Here is a 16,624-nt window from a genome sequence, read left to right as displayed (position 1 = left end):
CTCCCAATGACCCTTAAAGTCAAGGACATAAGAACGAAGCATATCCTCCATGATCTGATTAACCCTCTCGGTCTGTCCATCAGTCTGAGGATGGTAAGCAGTGCTAAGATGCAATTCAGTACCCAGAGCCTGCTTAAAATTTTCCAGAATCCCAATACAAAGCTTAAATCCCTATCCGATATAATAGATAATGTTATGCCAGGCAACTTCATAATCTCTATTATATAAAGTCTCGCTAACTGTTCTGAAGTATAATCAGTGCGAATAGGTAAGAAATGAGCTATTTTAGTCAACCTATCAACGATGACCCAAATGGAATTGTGATCCTTAAATGAATTAGGCAATCCCTCAACAAAATCCATAGATATGCTCTCCCATTTTCACTCTGGTATAGGTAATGGCTGTAATGAACCTGGCGGTCTCTAATGATCAATCTTGACTATCTGACAAGTACTACACTAAGAGACAAAAATAGCAATGTCCTTCTTCATACCTACCCACCAAAACTACCTCTTCATATCTTGATACATTTTGTCTCCTCCTAGATGAACAGAAAACTCAGAACAGTGAGTCTTAGTCATCACGTCCTTCCTCAAATCATCAACAGAGGGTACTACTAAATGCCCTTTGTACCTCAAACCTCTATCAGTCCCAATATAGTAAAATGGAACCTCCCCAGAAGCTATCTCTGTAACTTTATCAATGCACTATTCATCTGTGAGTTATGCCTTCAATACCTTATGAATGATCAAAGGTGTAACTACCATGTATGCCATAAAAGCATCAGACAACTCATCAACGGTCTTCAAAGCATTCCATTCAATGGTGAATAATGTAGAAAGACTCCCAGAACGTCGGCGACTGAGTGCATCTGCCACCACATTCGCTTTCCCTAGATGGTACTATATAGAGAAATGATAGTCTTTCACAAACTCTAACCATCGGCGTTGTCTCATATTTAGCTCCCGCTGAGTGAATAAATAGTGTAGACTCTTGTGATCACTAAATAACCTGAAGGACTGTCCCAACAGATAATGCCTCCAAATGCGTAAGGCAAAGACCACAGTTGCCAACTCCAAATCATGTGTTAGATAATTAAGCTCATGAGGCTTAAGTTTACGAGAACCATACGAAATTGGTCACTCCTCCTACATCAAAACACACCCAAGACCTTACAAAGAAGCATCTGTGTAGACAAGGTACTTTATTCCACTCTGTGGTGTAGACAGAACCGGTGCAGAAGTTAACTTACTCTTTAGTTCATCAAAAGCTTTCTGACAGTGTTCATCCCATACGAACCGTACACCCTTCTTAGTCAAATAAGTGAGTGGTCCCGCTATCTTCGAGAACACCTTAATGAATCTCGATAGTACCCTGCCAGTCCAGAAAACTACAAATCTTTGTAGGTAAAGTAGGTTGTCCCCACTCTACCACTACTGAAACCTTGGCCGGATCCACCGCTATCCCCTTCTCTAACACTACATGACCCAAAAACTTCACTTCTCGTTACCAAAATTCACACTTATCAAATTTGACATATAACTAATGTTCACAGAGTGTCTACAACACTATATAAAGATGTCTAGCATGATCGTCCTCTATCTTAGAATAGACCAAAATATCATCAATGAACATGATGACAAACTGATCTAATTAAGCCCTGAAGACTCTGTTCATTAGATCCATGAAGACTGCTGGTGCATTAGTCAATCCGAAAGGTATGACTCGAAACTCATAAGAACCATATCTAATGAGAAACGTTGTCCTAGGAACATCCTGCTCCCTAACCCGAAGTTGATGATATCCAGAACACAGATCAATCTTAGAGAAGTATCTAGCTTTCTTCAACTGATAAAAAAGATCATCAATCCTGGGCAAAGGATACTTATTACGAATAGTAACTTTATTCAACAACCTGTAATCTATACACATGCAAGGTGAACCATCATTTTTCTTCATAAACAAAACTGGTACTCCCCAAGGTGAAATAATCCAACGAATAAAATCCTAACTGAGCAATTACTGAATCTGATCTCTCAGCTCACACATCTTCACTGGTGCCATCTTGTATAGTGCCCTAGCAATAGGCGTAGTACCTAAAGCTAAATCAATAATAAAGTATATCTCTGGATTAGGTGGCAACCCTGGAATTTCTTAAAAAATATCTGGAAATTCCTATACAACAGGTATGCTATCCAGTGACATAGTAATCTCCTCATCGGTCTGCTCCTCCGTATAAAACAAATAAGTGCTAGAAACCCCATTAAAACACGGCATAGCAATGACATACATATCCTGACCAAGTACAGTGAAAATAATAGACCTATCATAACAATTAACTTGGGCATGGTAATGAGATAACCAATCCATCCCAAGTATCACATCATAAGTGTCATGTCCAAGACCAATAAATTGGCTAGAAATCAAAGTCTACCAATATCTAATGTCAAAGGCTCATCACTCTCATGTAAAATAGTTGTATCGCCCATAGGTGTAGAAATACCATGAGGTCTATCGCACACTCGCGTCGTCATCCTAGATAATGCAACAAAAGTATTAGACATGAATGAATGCGTAGCACCCGTATTAAATAAAACATGACCAGATCTACCATAAATAGGAAACATACCCTCAACAGCCTGAGGTGCCTGAACTTCCTATGGCATGGGGTTATACACCCTGCCATAATGCAACTACACGGTGCATGTCCCATAGGCTGTGGCTGTGCTGGTAAAGCCAGATACGATTGTCTCTGAATTTGTGGAATCTGTGGAGCGGGTAAAGGTAATGGTGTCCTCTGTCCCTACTGCACATGTTATCCCTATCCTTGTCCTGCTTTAGGACACTGCCTGGAAGCATGACCAAACTCTCCATAAGTATAACAACTCCCTTGGAAAGTGCCAAATTTCCTCCTCTGTTGGTTAGCCTGTGGCTGACCCTATCCTACTTGTAGTCCCCCATTCTACTGCCTCTGAATAGGTGCCCTATCTCTGTAAGCATCTGAACCGCCTTTGTACTTCTTCCAAGACTGCTGTCCCTGGAATTTGCCCTTATCATTATGTTGGTGTCCATTGTCGTTCCATTTCTTAACTGGCTGATTAGCAGAGTCTCTGTCACCTTACTTCTCACCCCTAGCCTGTTTGAAATCCACAGTCAACTGATACTGCTATAGAGTAGCATCTACCACCTGAGCATAAGTAGTGTAGGCCGGACTACTTGTAATAGATCGCTTAATAGACCACATAAGTCCCTTAATGAAACTGTTACATTTCTTCTCCTCTATATCCACTTCCTCTAGAGCAAAAAGAGATAAGCGCGTAAACTGCTACTCATACTCTGCCACTATCATGTTCCCCTACTCTAGATTAAGGAACTATGTCTTCATAGCTATCTTGATTGCATATGAAAAGTACTTCTCGTTGAAGTGAGTACTGAACTGCTCATAGGTCAATGAAGTCCTCTCCTCTGTGGTGGTAACTGACTCCTACCACTGGAGTGCATCTCTGATAAGCTTAAAGGTAGCAAACATCTACTTTTAAACCTCTGTGCACTGAACAATGTGTAGATGTCGCTCGATATCCTTTTTCCACTTCCACTGGTGAGCTGCTTTTGCATCGGTGGAGCCTGTAAACTAAGGTGGGCTCCCCTTTGTGAAAGAACTCTTAGCCTTTTCCTAAGGATTAGTTTAAACCACTGGTGCTGGTATAGGTGCCTGTTGAACCTGTAGCTGATTCCGAAATGCAGTTGTTACTCATGTTTCTATAGCCAGAGCAATGAGGTCATTGAGATGAGGAGGATACTCTGGATCTCTTCCCTGATCTTGAGTCTATTGAACTTCCTCCTGCTCTTTATGTAACTGACCACCATCGTCCTAAAATCTAGGCAATTACTGCTCTTCCTCCATTAGCTGACGCTGTAGGAGATCTTGCTGCCTACGTGCCGCTTCCTTTCGCTGCCTATTGTTCTGTCTAGTTCTAGCATTAACCATTCTGTTAACATAGAAAAACAGACATCATCACGATTTTAAACAAACCGTAAAGGAATATAACAAATCCTAACTTAGGCTCTAAATAAAAGAATACACTACGCGGAAGTCTTAAAATAATAAATCCCTATAGACACTTGAACCTGGAGTGTTCTGATACCAACTGTGATAACTTTTAACTTTAGAGCCACGGGTAATCAAGTCCGAGCACATAATACAAGGGATATCAAACAATTAATATTTAAACAAGCATTTGATTACAAAAGAAATAACTAAGAATAAATAAATAGCATAAAAGAAACTAAATAATAAAACCTTAACTTAGTAAATAATTAATCCTCCAAATAAGTAATATCCAAAACCTTTAATATCATTACAACTTATGAATCCATCTAGTGGACCACTAATGATAAACCCAACTGAAACAACTGAAAAGAAATATAATCCCAACACTAAAACATAAAGAGAAACCTATGTAGAATCGGAAGAGTGATGTGGACTGCATTTGTTCAACACGAACAAGCCCTATGTCTGAAACTGACGAACACCTGAAAAATAATAATAATGGGTCTGGCCCACGAACAAGTTTTTTCTACGACAACCCAAACAGAGACCGGAGAACTATATATCTATAGCTAACCCATGCAATAACTACATAGTCCATAATACATATACACACTAAAGGAACCTCACTAGACTATAGGGTTGCCTCAACCTAAATAGTAGGCAACATGCAAAATGCACATATAGTGGGCATGAGTACCTAAACCTATCAGGGCACACAACCACACTATATCTAGCTATACATCCTTGGCAATATACGCACCCTATCCACTGATCCTCAGACTCAAGCTCATATCATGGCATATGTCTATATATATATATATATATATATATATTAAATCTAAATTAATCCACTATGTATCATCCAACTTGTTCAGTTGACCAGACACAAATATAAGTAGGACTTAACATTTTAGTTAATCCATTCCCATATAAAATAAGTAGGACTTAACTGATAAGTTAATCCATCACTAGAGTGCCACCATCCCATACTGGTGCACTAAATCCACACAATCCAACAGTTGATGTAACAATTCAAGAAGTACATCAAATAATCCAGAGTTAAACATAATAATATTATATCATGCTATCCCAAAGTAGGAAAGACTTATAATTTAATTAAGCTTCCTATATCACATATCCTACACAACCTGAAACTTAAACATGCTGACATTTTACTATATAATCAAATAAGCATTCTCCAACTACAATTCATACTACATATTTAATCTGAATTGTTAGAACAAAACAAAGATTAAAACCATTCATTCCTCAAAGAATTCAAATAGCATGCATTAATATATTTAAGTTTATTTAAAATTTGTGTAAACTCATTCCTAGTCCTTATTTGATGTTTAGGACTCCTCAAATTCAATTAAAGTAATTAACGTTGTTTATGAAACTTCCTCAAGTAAGGCTCGAGCTTTTGTCCCAATTGCTCGAGCATCCTGTTTTAGGCTCGAGCATCCTTCTTCAGGCTCGAGCTTTCCACCTAATTGCTTGAGCTTTCTTTTCAGGCTCGAGCTTTACAACAAATTGCTCGAGCTTTTCATTTCAGGCTCGAGCCTTTCATCCATGGCTCGAGCTTTGCCCCCAAAGGCTCGAACATTGTATCAACGACTCAAACCCTGTTTACGCGATTCAACCCAGAATTCTACGGTGAACCCAAATATTTATTGTTTAAGGATTCTAAGCATGTTTCTAGGTTACATCAATATACAGATTTGAAAATACATCATTTAAACATGTAACAATTCATAAAGTCATCAAAACAATTCTCTAAATTTATTAATTCACATAACAAGAACAACCATGAAATATAATTTATAAGATCTATGTTCTAGATCAATTAAATCATAAATTCCAATTTTAATTGTTCTTTACCCAACCCTAAGATTATATTAGAGATATATATTTCATAGATCAAAGGAGATGTGTAGAACAAGAACTTGCCTTTTGGGATTTAATAAAAACCCTAGCCTCCTTCTTTCTCTTGCTATTCCTTCATCTTCCTCCTTCTTTCTCTCTCTCTCTAAAATAATACGTGATATATTTCTAGTCCTCTTTTCAACCCTATAGCTACATATTTATAGGATAAATAATAACCTTATTTCTTTTCCCAATTCACCTCAAATTAATAAATAAAATCATAAAAATAAAAATACTAAAAAGGTAACTAAAAATATGTTACGTATAGTCTATGTATATTATTTTTATAAAAATAAATACATCAGATTATCACTAAAAGACTTTCCTTATATATATATATATATATATATATATATACACACACACACACACACTATCCATGGCCCATTAAACCCCTTATCCAAGTAGTCCATGAAACCCAATTGGTTTGCCCATAACTACTATCCATAACTATTAAAATAAAATGAAATAAAATAAAATAAAACAACCATATAGCACATTTAATTCCTAACCATTAGTTACAAGAAAACACCTAACACATAATTCAACTAAACAAGTATCTCAAATAAACACATAATCAAACAAACAAGTATTTTAATTAAACACACAATCAATTAATTCATATGAATAATTTAAACAAATAGCCAAGAAATCAAATAAAGAATTGAAAACACAATAAAATAATTAATACAATACCAAGATTATCCTTTTAAAATTAGGGGTATTACAAGTTCTGATACCAACTTTGTAACGACCCGAACTCGTGGGTCCGAACTGTTAACTGGGTACTTACCCGAACCCAAGGTCAACTAGGTCATACCATCCATTTCCTGTGTCCATATCTACCACACGAATCAATCTAGGGTCCAAAAATACCCTAAGACACAACCTTACAGAGAGGGTTAAATGATACAGGTCAAAAGGGAAGAATCAGCCGGCTAATTGCCTTTAGTTGGCCGGCTGACGGGGCAGATTCGATCGGTTGACCTACATAGTCGGCCGGCTGAAACGATTATAAAAAATGAATGCTCTCGGGACTCTGCTACAGTAGGTGTGTCGGTCGGCTGGAGGGGAGGTTCGGTCGGCCGAACCTAAGGTTTCGGTCGGCTGATGGTAAAGTTCAGCTTGCCGAAACAAGGTTTCTCAAACCTTAACTCACAGGAATGCCAAGAATGGCTCTGTCTGCCGACTGGTTCTCCTTATTAACTGGCCAACAAGCCTGAATAGCTACTATTTGCAGCTTGAAAACCTCCACAAAGTAGGCTCTTCATGAGCCAAACCTGTACTAAACCTTTGTGCAAACCATCCCGAATTCACGATAATAAATCATGACATTATATGGTTGAAAAGGATCTATAATTGGTCAAAACATAACTCCATTACCCATTCACCTCCACATGATCCCATAGTTCCAAATATACATCAAATGTTTTCATGAGGTTATAGTTACATTACAAAACAATTACATTCATAGTTTTACAACTTTACAGAAGAATGGGTTACAATACAAAAGAAAGCAAAATAAGGGAACTCTATCCTCTTTCATGCTTATGATGGGTTGGTGTCCACCACTTCTTTCCCGAATCCTTCAAAAATTTTAAATGTAATGGGGTGAGCAAATTGCTCAGTAGGTGGTGTCTAAGACACACTTTTGTGACCTCATGAATCCAAATAAAGAATAAAGATGTAGAAAATGGGATCATGCTTTACCGGGGAAATACAACATCAATATCAAGTCCAAATGAGCAATATGTTGCTATGGAATGCAAAATCGTGCTATGTCGCTCCCCATTTTCAAAATCATCCATCACTTCACAAACTGTTAATAGAACTCATCCGTTGGTGACTCTGCAGCGACACGAGAGAAGGATTGGCTACTGTCCCTGACCCTTGGTACTTTCATAGCGTTATTTGGGGCCCAGATAGCTCAACCACACTAGGGTGATTCTCCTAGTTCCCTCTAGGTTACATTAACACCACAGCCCTTTGGTGACTCCGTGGCGATCGGGTTTTTCATAAAATCATTTTAGTCAAAACTTTGCCCCAAAGACCCCTTTTTCGTTCACTTCAAATCATTTTGCCCTTTTTCCACGCCCAATGTTATGAATGCATGTCACATACTTTGACATTACTATGAAAATAAAAGAATTTCTACTACACAATTTAACATGCTTTCACATAGCAATTTCTAGCGAGATAACAAACACCGTGTCATGGAAGTTAACATTTAGGCATGCTTTTCATACAATTTAATTAATACACGTAATCTTAGATTTCATCTACAACAATAATATCATTTCGAGGCAATTAACTCAAATTAAGTATGCTTGACAACAAATATTGAAAGAAAATTCACAACGGAACAAGAAATTGGGAATTAGAAACCCCGACCTCAAGATATGCAAAAACCCCTAATTTTGTGCCATAGATTCAAATTTTCAAAGTTAGCCAAACAAGGATTTGCTCCGATCAAAACGTAGATCTCGTCGAGCTCTTTAATTTGTCGCAAACGGCATAAAAAATCTCTCAAAAATGAGAGAGAAATCAAACTTTATAACTTTGAAGTAAAAAAGGAAAAGGAAAAGAAAAAGAAATTTGAGAGGGTGAGAGAGAGACTTGTGGGGAGAGAGAGAGGAAGAAACGAAAATGAGGCCAAAAATAATAATGTGTGTCCCACCTCCTTTTAAAAAAAAAAAAAAAAAATCTTTTCTTTTCTCTTTAATTTCAGCCCCAAATACATAATATACTTATAATAAGTTACAACCACGCAATACACATTAAATAAATTGAACATGATGCAAATAGACCCAACCAAAACCCCCGTACACAACAATTCCGGTAGTGGGATGTTGCAGCTTGTATGGCATGAGAACATGAGTGGTTTGTGTTTTGTTTTGTAGTTTGTGGATGGTACTTTCTATTCACTTTAAGCAGAAAATTCATCAATTGTAGCAACATACAATTTTTTTGGTCTCTACCCATTCCCTTTTGTTATTTGATTAGATGTTGTGGTGGAATGTGGACTTATTCTTATTATTTTCCTTGGCAAACCAGGGGAGAGGGGGATTCAAATACAGGCACATTCGTTCTGGAGCTGAGTGCTCTACCAATTAGGTCATTCGGTAATATATGCTTGTGAATGTGGACTTATTTGATTGTTTCTCCTGCTCGACCAAAATTGCTTCCGGCAATCATAAATTCTTATCTAATCCTTAACACCTAATCCCATTCACTACATACCAACTAAACAGCCAACACTAGTTCAACATTGATCTTGACTCAAATGTTTATCTACCACTTTAGAAAAGAAAAAAGAATTACACATGCTTTTGCCATGTCATAACTCAGATGGAGGTGCAGTTGCAAATGAAAGTGTAAGAGAAAAACTAGGTTTGGCATTCAATAATAAAAAAATAAGAGACTCGGAGATATTTTGTGAGGTGAGAAAGGAAATTTAATTATTAAAAGGTAATAGTACGGAACATGGACTTCATTGCAATAAGACAAGGATGTTAACTTGTCATGTTGGGTATTTGGTCCCTTCAAGCCAATAACAGAATATATTTGACATATTTTATTAATGTTGCAGATGATGTAACATGTTTTGCGATATTAAATCTATGAGGTCAAATCTCATTACATAGTCATCAAGCTCTCTCCCTTAAATTAGATCAGCTCAAAATACTTAAAAAAAAAAAAAAATACAAGGCAATCAAAAGCTGACAGTTTAATTTGATCAAATTAAATCAAAAGAAAAACTACGTAAACATTTAACTAATTTGTGTGATACTAATAATATATATTCCTTATGAAAATTTGAATGTATATTCCTTATGAAATCCATTTTTCAAATCAGGGAATGTAAGCTTAGGATAAAATATAAGCCCTGGTCTATAAAAAATTCCTGCTAAGTACAAATAATTCTTTTGAGGGAGTGTGTGAGTACCAACTAAAAAAATAAAAATAAAAAATTAGGCACACAATATGTACACTTATATATACTAGCGTGCGTGAGTAACTACCAATATTAATATATATTCAAATAAAATTAAAAAAATAAATTTAAAGGCCTTAATTAGAAATCAAGTGCCTTAATTTTATAATTTAGTCATTTCGTTTTAATCAATTCTATAAACGGTATTGTAATTAGTGTCTAGAAAGAAATAAGGACAATGTATAACAAAAATTTGAAAACGAATAAAAACATTTGGATATGGTCAATTCACGTACTTCGTTTTAGAATGTATAAATAACAAATTTTAATATGAAAGAAATAAAGAAGGTATGGGAGCTTTCTAGGTGGAATTTGAGGCTGCTTGCCCCTCATGTTACTGTAATGATTGTTTATTAATTTATTATTATTATTATTATTATTTTATCTTGACAAGAGAACCGCCATGCCATATGACATCTACAAGGCAAGAACACCATTACAAAACAAAGAAACGCATGCACAGACAACAATCCAAAGCAAATCTAACACCACAAATGATTGTTTATTAATTAGGGAGGGAGTGAAGTTGGTAAATTTTTGTGATGGAGGAGAAAAGAATGTTTTGATAAATTTACAGCAGGGGTATGAGTTGATAAAAACACCTGCCTAAATAATAACATTAAGAAGCACAATTTTAGCAAAGTTAATTATTCGATTAAATGTCAATTGTGGACTTTGTATTTTTTTGATATACTTTTCAACATTTACTTTTTGCAGCATAAAATTCAAAATAAAATCATTAATGATAAGTTAAAGGTGGTTCATTCAGGAACTAAAGAGTACAGGATAGCTAAGCATCTAAGGGATTTATACAAGGACTTTGTGGATCATCAAAAGCGACTTCACAGGAGGTTAGCTTTGGAGGAATGAAGATCTTGCATTTGAAAGATTAAACATTAGCTCTAGTGAGTATGTCAACACATGAGTAAGGAATTAGACTTGTTATACTACTTGTAGTAGTAATTAGTCATAATTGATGACCTATAACACTTAAAGCTAATTTTGATATGTGTGATGTGTGACTGTTATCATCTCAAAATGTCATGCAGGGTAACAATACTGTGGTGGGAGGTCAATGATGGAAATGAGTCAAGAAGTTCAGCTTATTTACCTTGAACAGAAAGCCTTTCATATCGTCCTTGTAGGTGAGAAACTATTACATAGTCCCGAATCAATCATGTGCTGACACATAAGCAAATGTGTCATCTTTTTGTCAGTTTTATCTCACTTTTTGCTTATGTGTCTGCACGTGATTCGTTGGGATCAATGATCCCGGGACCATGTAATAATTTCTCCTTGTAGGTTGTGTCCTTGAGCTTCTTAAATGAAGGCACGCAGTTTTGTTTTGAATTTGAGATGTGGTATATGACTATCTAAAGAAAGAGATATGATACATTTACGAATACATTGTGCACTTGCCATTTCTGTATAGTTTAGTGGTCGATTTTTCACTTGCTATCTTTTTGGATATATTGCTAGTTTAGAAATATAAAGATGTAGACTGAAAATTATCCAATAAAGAAGCATCTAATTTTGCTTGGATATATAGCCATAGGTACTAATGCCCTTGTTTTCTTCATGCTTATAGATTGACCAGGATGTTCCCCGAGTCGCAAATGATCTAGTTTAGTTTACAATCATTCAGGGATGGAGTTCTGAGTTGCAAATGATCTAGTTTAGTTTAGGAGTGCATTTTGCTGTATATTACTGTGGTTTCAATGTTATAGCTAGTTAGCATGACGTGTTGCAGCTTGTATAGCATGAGGATGAAAGTGGATGGTACCTTATTCACTTAAGCAGAAAATTCATCAGTGGTAGCAGAACACACTTTTCCTTGTCTCTACACGTTCCCTTCATAGCTATTTGATTTGATTAGATGGTGTGATGGAAATGACACCTTCTTCATTTTTTTTTTTTTTTTTTAATCCTAACAAACTAGGGATACCCACTCAGGTAACTAGGCACTCTACCAACTACGCCACTGGGTAATGGTAATGAATGCGGACTTATTTGATTGCTTTTTCTAATTGACCAAAACTTCTTCCAGCAAGTAGAAATTCTTATCTAATCCTCAACACCTGCTCTGTTTAATAGCTACGGACATCATAATCACTGCATACTAACTGTTGATGCAAAAATCTGCACGGGCCGGAGTCGAAGATGTTTCCTGCAAGATAAGATAGAAGTGACGACCGGCGTTGTGCCAGTCGGTGAACTCCAATAGTTAAGTTAGTACCTGACAGATGAATATCCAATAAAGGATTCAATATGAAATTTATGGCGTACCTTTTTAGGTTGACCGATGACTTCTTTTATAGAATGATTTATTTTCCTTATCCATTAAGGATTGTAAGAGTCATTGGATAGGGTAGTAGTTGTTATTTCTATCTCCTAAAGTTAATCAATACCCTTTGAGTTACGTGGAATTCTTATCTAGTCAAATATTCCGTATCAGTAGCCCCCCATTCCTGTAATCTTGCTTGTCAAGCGTCGGGAATGCCAAGTCCTTCCAAGCTAAGCATGCTTGATGATTACTTTCTTACCCCTTTTAATAAGGGAGTGGATTTGCTTGAGCTTTGTGAGCTTACCCTTTAATAAGGGAGTAATGAACCCCTGGTCTCTTTACAGAGGGAAGAAGATAAAGTTGACCCTTCTTTCCTTTATGGAGGAGAGAGGTGTAGTCTTAATGAGGGTGATCCTTTTAATACGAGAGGTAGTCGTCTCATCTCTCTAGTAAATGAAGGAAGCTTTAATTATCTCACCCTTCCGTGTAGAAGAAATAGTCGGATTCTTGTCCCTTTAATGAGGGAAGAATGTGTTGTTGGCCCCTGGTCCCTTTAATGAGGAAACCTTGAATAAGGTGTAGTCGGCCTCTCGTCCCTTTAATAAGGAAACCTTGAATAAGATGTAGTTAGCCTCTCGTCCCTTTAATAAGGGAAGTAAATTAATACGAGCTTCACTCAGCTCACCCTTTAACAAGGGAAGTAGATTATTATGAACTTTACTCAGCTCACCCTTTAATAAGGTAAGTATATTAATATAAGCTTCACTCAATTGGACCCTTTAAAACGAGAGTAGTTTCTACCGAGCTTCATGAGCTCGCCCCTTTAATAAGGGAAGTTGAATGTCCCGAGTTTCATGATCCCTTTGATAAGGAAAGTTGATTTTCTTGAACTTCGTGAGATCATCTCTTTAATAATAGAGGTTAATTTTCTTGAGCTTCGTGAGATCATCTCTTTAATAAGAGAGATTAAATTTGCCAAGCTCATGTCGCTCAAACTCTCTATAGGCTTTACTGGATTTAAAATCCTATAACAGATGCCCCCATTTCCAAGCTTGCTTGTCACTCGCAAGGAACGCTAAACTGCGTATTTTCTCTTCTATTTGCCAAGTTAGCAAAAGAGTCACAGAGACATTATATAATGCGAACATATAAAATCAATAAATGGTTATACCGGAGTAAATTAATACGTCAATTGAAATAGGACTGATTATTGTAAACATAATCGAATAAGAGGTAAAAACAAAGCCTATGCAGGTACACAAGATATATCAATCTTATTTTTGTGACATGGTGGATGTATCAATTTGTAATATTCAAATGTAACTATAACGATAACAGTTAAAAGGTCAACCCATGAGAGACATTACTTGTCAAGTCATGTAATTAGAATAGGGCCATAACCTTTCCAATGGCTCTCATCATCATATCACAAGGCGTAGTATTTGGTCAAAGATACCCATATGAACCACTTCATTATGTATTTTGTTGATTAGTGGAGAGGCACAAAAGTTTGTTTCTCATAAAATTATTGAACCAATGTATATATATATTTCGATATACATGTTAAGCATGGAACTTACCCAGAAGCATAATCATTGTTGGCAGCGACAATGAAGAAACTACCAGTAGTGGCAAGGTCGGTAGTTAGGTGGTGGTTTTCTAGCCATTTTTAACTGAATTGAACACTTGTACCTTGCTGTATAAGCATTACATTGAGCAGTGTATCATGAAATAATAAAAATGTCACTCAACCATTCATTCCCCATCTTATGCATCGCTATTGCATCAGTATTTTGGGCTTTTTTCCCTCAACTAGCAACTCCGGCTAAGGAGTTTTGCCCTCGAGACAAATAGCAATAACTTGAAATATTCACTATCACAGGTTCAAGGCATGTATTAGAAATTCAAGTCTGTAGCGCATTGCACAAGTGCATATATCATGTTGGTGTCAGTAAAATTCACTATTCCAGTAACACAAATATATGTCGGTTGAAGGATCAAAAGTTGCTTCGGTCTTGTCAATATGAAGACTGAAGTAGAATATCCGATTTTGGTTCAGCTTCAATCCATGCTTCAAAAAGATTGGACAGCTTCACTAGGATGAATGACACTTATTCATAGAATATGAATGAGTAGCTCAGCAAGTAAAATGTCAAATAGAGTGAATGGAAGCATCAAGTCTGGATAAAAGCTTCTGTAGATTGTGATGATGGGAAGCTTGCACTATAATCACTTTCGAGACCAACCGAGCTATATATACAGTTAGAATTAATGGACGATTTCTTCTTGTCCATTGCTCTCATTCTTTTTTTTTTTATTTTTTTATAATTAAATGTCCCTCTCGGTTGTGCTCACTGTGTGTATATCTGTGTATCTATATAGGGCTGGAGCTCTGTTCTCGGGTTGTATATATGTATATATATATATATTGTATCTTTAAAGCTCACCCAACTTTGAAGCAACTGCCTTGAAAATGGCACATATATGAAGTGGAATCACACCAATATTTGTGTCCCAGCAAACAAGTTGATACATCATACTTTCGCAGAAGCATTAAAAAGAAGTGGAACACCACATTAAGTATAAATTCAGACCACATGCTGAAAAACAATATATTGGGTAAGTAAATAAAGAAGTATTTTTTCTTTGTTAATTTCGGCTATTTGATATTTTCTCTTGGTATCCAGAGTGGGAGAATAGCTCATTTACATGATTGCCTTTTATATACACAATTATTCTTGTATATATATATAATACTACATATATCAGTAATACATAATCTCAAAACTTTCATCAATTGACAATTTGACAGGAAAGAATTAACAACTTTTAGGTAGCAATCTGTCCCTCGAAAATGACTCAATATGTCCCAGAGTTTAATTACATCAATGAGCCAACATATAGAAAAGTTCAGGGACTTCAATATGTCCCTCGAAAATGACTCTAATTACTTTATTTGCTTTAATCTCCATCGAGATCTTCGTTGTACTTGTACCACAATTTTAAACCGTTGGGAGAAGTCAACACAATCACACCCAAGTATAATGGAAAAATAATATCATCATCACACCCTAGTTATGTGGGTGGTGCTAGCCATATAGAAGGCAATGGAAATTCAGAAAGTAATAATGAAGTCGTAAGGGTAAGAGTTCTACCAATACAAAAGGAATTAAATAAAAATTTTCAACAATAAGTACTAGGACTTATCTGTGGAGCACTTTGTGTAATGAAGTTGAGAGGTAGACAATTCTCTGAAGTTACAACAAGTGATGGATTCTTCGAGCACCTTCCTGTCTGTGGAGCACTTTGTGTAGTGAAGTTGAGAGGTAGACAATTCTCTCAAGTTACAACAAGTGATGGATTCTTCGAGCACCTTCCTGAATTGCTATTGGGCTTGGAACCATTCCTTTTTTGAGGGATTTTCGTTTGCCTCGGTTGTCTCAATCCTTTGGCAGGGGTAGTAGCCTTGAGCTTTATGAGCTGAACCTTCTGTTTCCTAAGCAGAAGGTCGTAGGTTCGGCCCCTACCTGTATATCCCCAACCCCAAAAAACCAAAATCGGCGATGACCCAATAGTAACAATCCCGCAACACAGACTGGTAGCAACCGATCAGCGACTAAAACACGCAACACGCTTCTTCACAAATGCAATTAGTTGATTACTAAGAGCGGCTCAGTCGGGGATCTAACCTAGTTGGGCTCTGCTCCAGCAGGCCACTTCACAATTAGACAATCACAGCAGATTGGATCAACATAATATATATATTTTTTAAGAGATAAATATACGTTTCCCACAGACGTCGCCAACTGTTGATGCAAAAATCTGCACGGGTTGGAATCGAAGATGTTTCCGACAAGATAAGATAGAAGTGACGACCGGCGTTGTGCCGGTCGGTGCACTCCGACGGTCAAGTTAGTACCTAACAGATGAATATCCGATAAAGGATTCAATATGATATTTATGGCATACCTTTTTAGGTTGACCGATGACTTCTTTTATAGAAGAATTCATTTTCTTGTCCATTAAGGATTGTAAAAGTCATTGGATAGGGTAGTAGTTATTATTTCTATATCCTTAAGTTTATCCATACCCTTTGAGTCATGTGAAATTCTTATCTAGTCAAATATTCCGTATCACTAACTAAACAACCAACATAAGTTCAACATTAATCTTGACTTGGCTGGCATGGGCATGATGGACTCAAATGTTAGTTTATACTTTATAATAGTGATCTCCCACTTAACAAAAAAAAAAAAGAATTACACATGATTTTGTAATGTCATAACTTGGACGGAGATAGGGTTGCAAATGATAGTTTAAGAGAAAAACTAGGTGTGACATTCATTAGGGAAAAAATAAGAGACTCGGA

This window comes from Cornus florida, unplaced genomic scaffold, assembly GCF_030987335.1.
Source record: "Cornus florida cultivar Cherokee Brave unplaced genomic scaffold, ASM3098733v1 CherokeeBrave_3.0.0_Hap2_Chr08, whole genome shotgun sequence".
Classification (NCBI taxonomy): Eukaryota; Viridiplantae; Streptophyta; class Magnoliopsida; order Cornales; family Cornaceae; genus Cornus; species Cornus florida.
Note: the sequence above shows the minus strand (reverse complement) of the source record.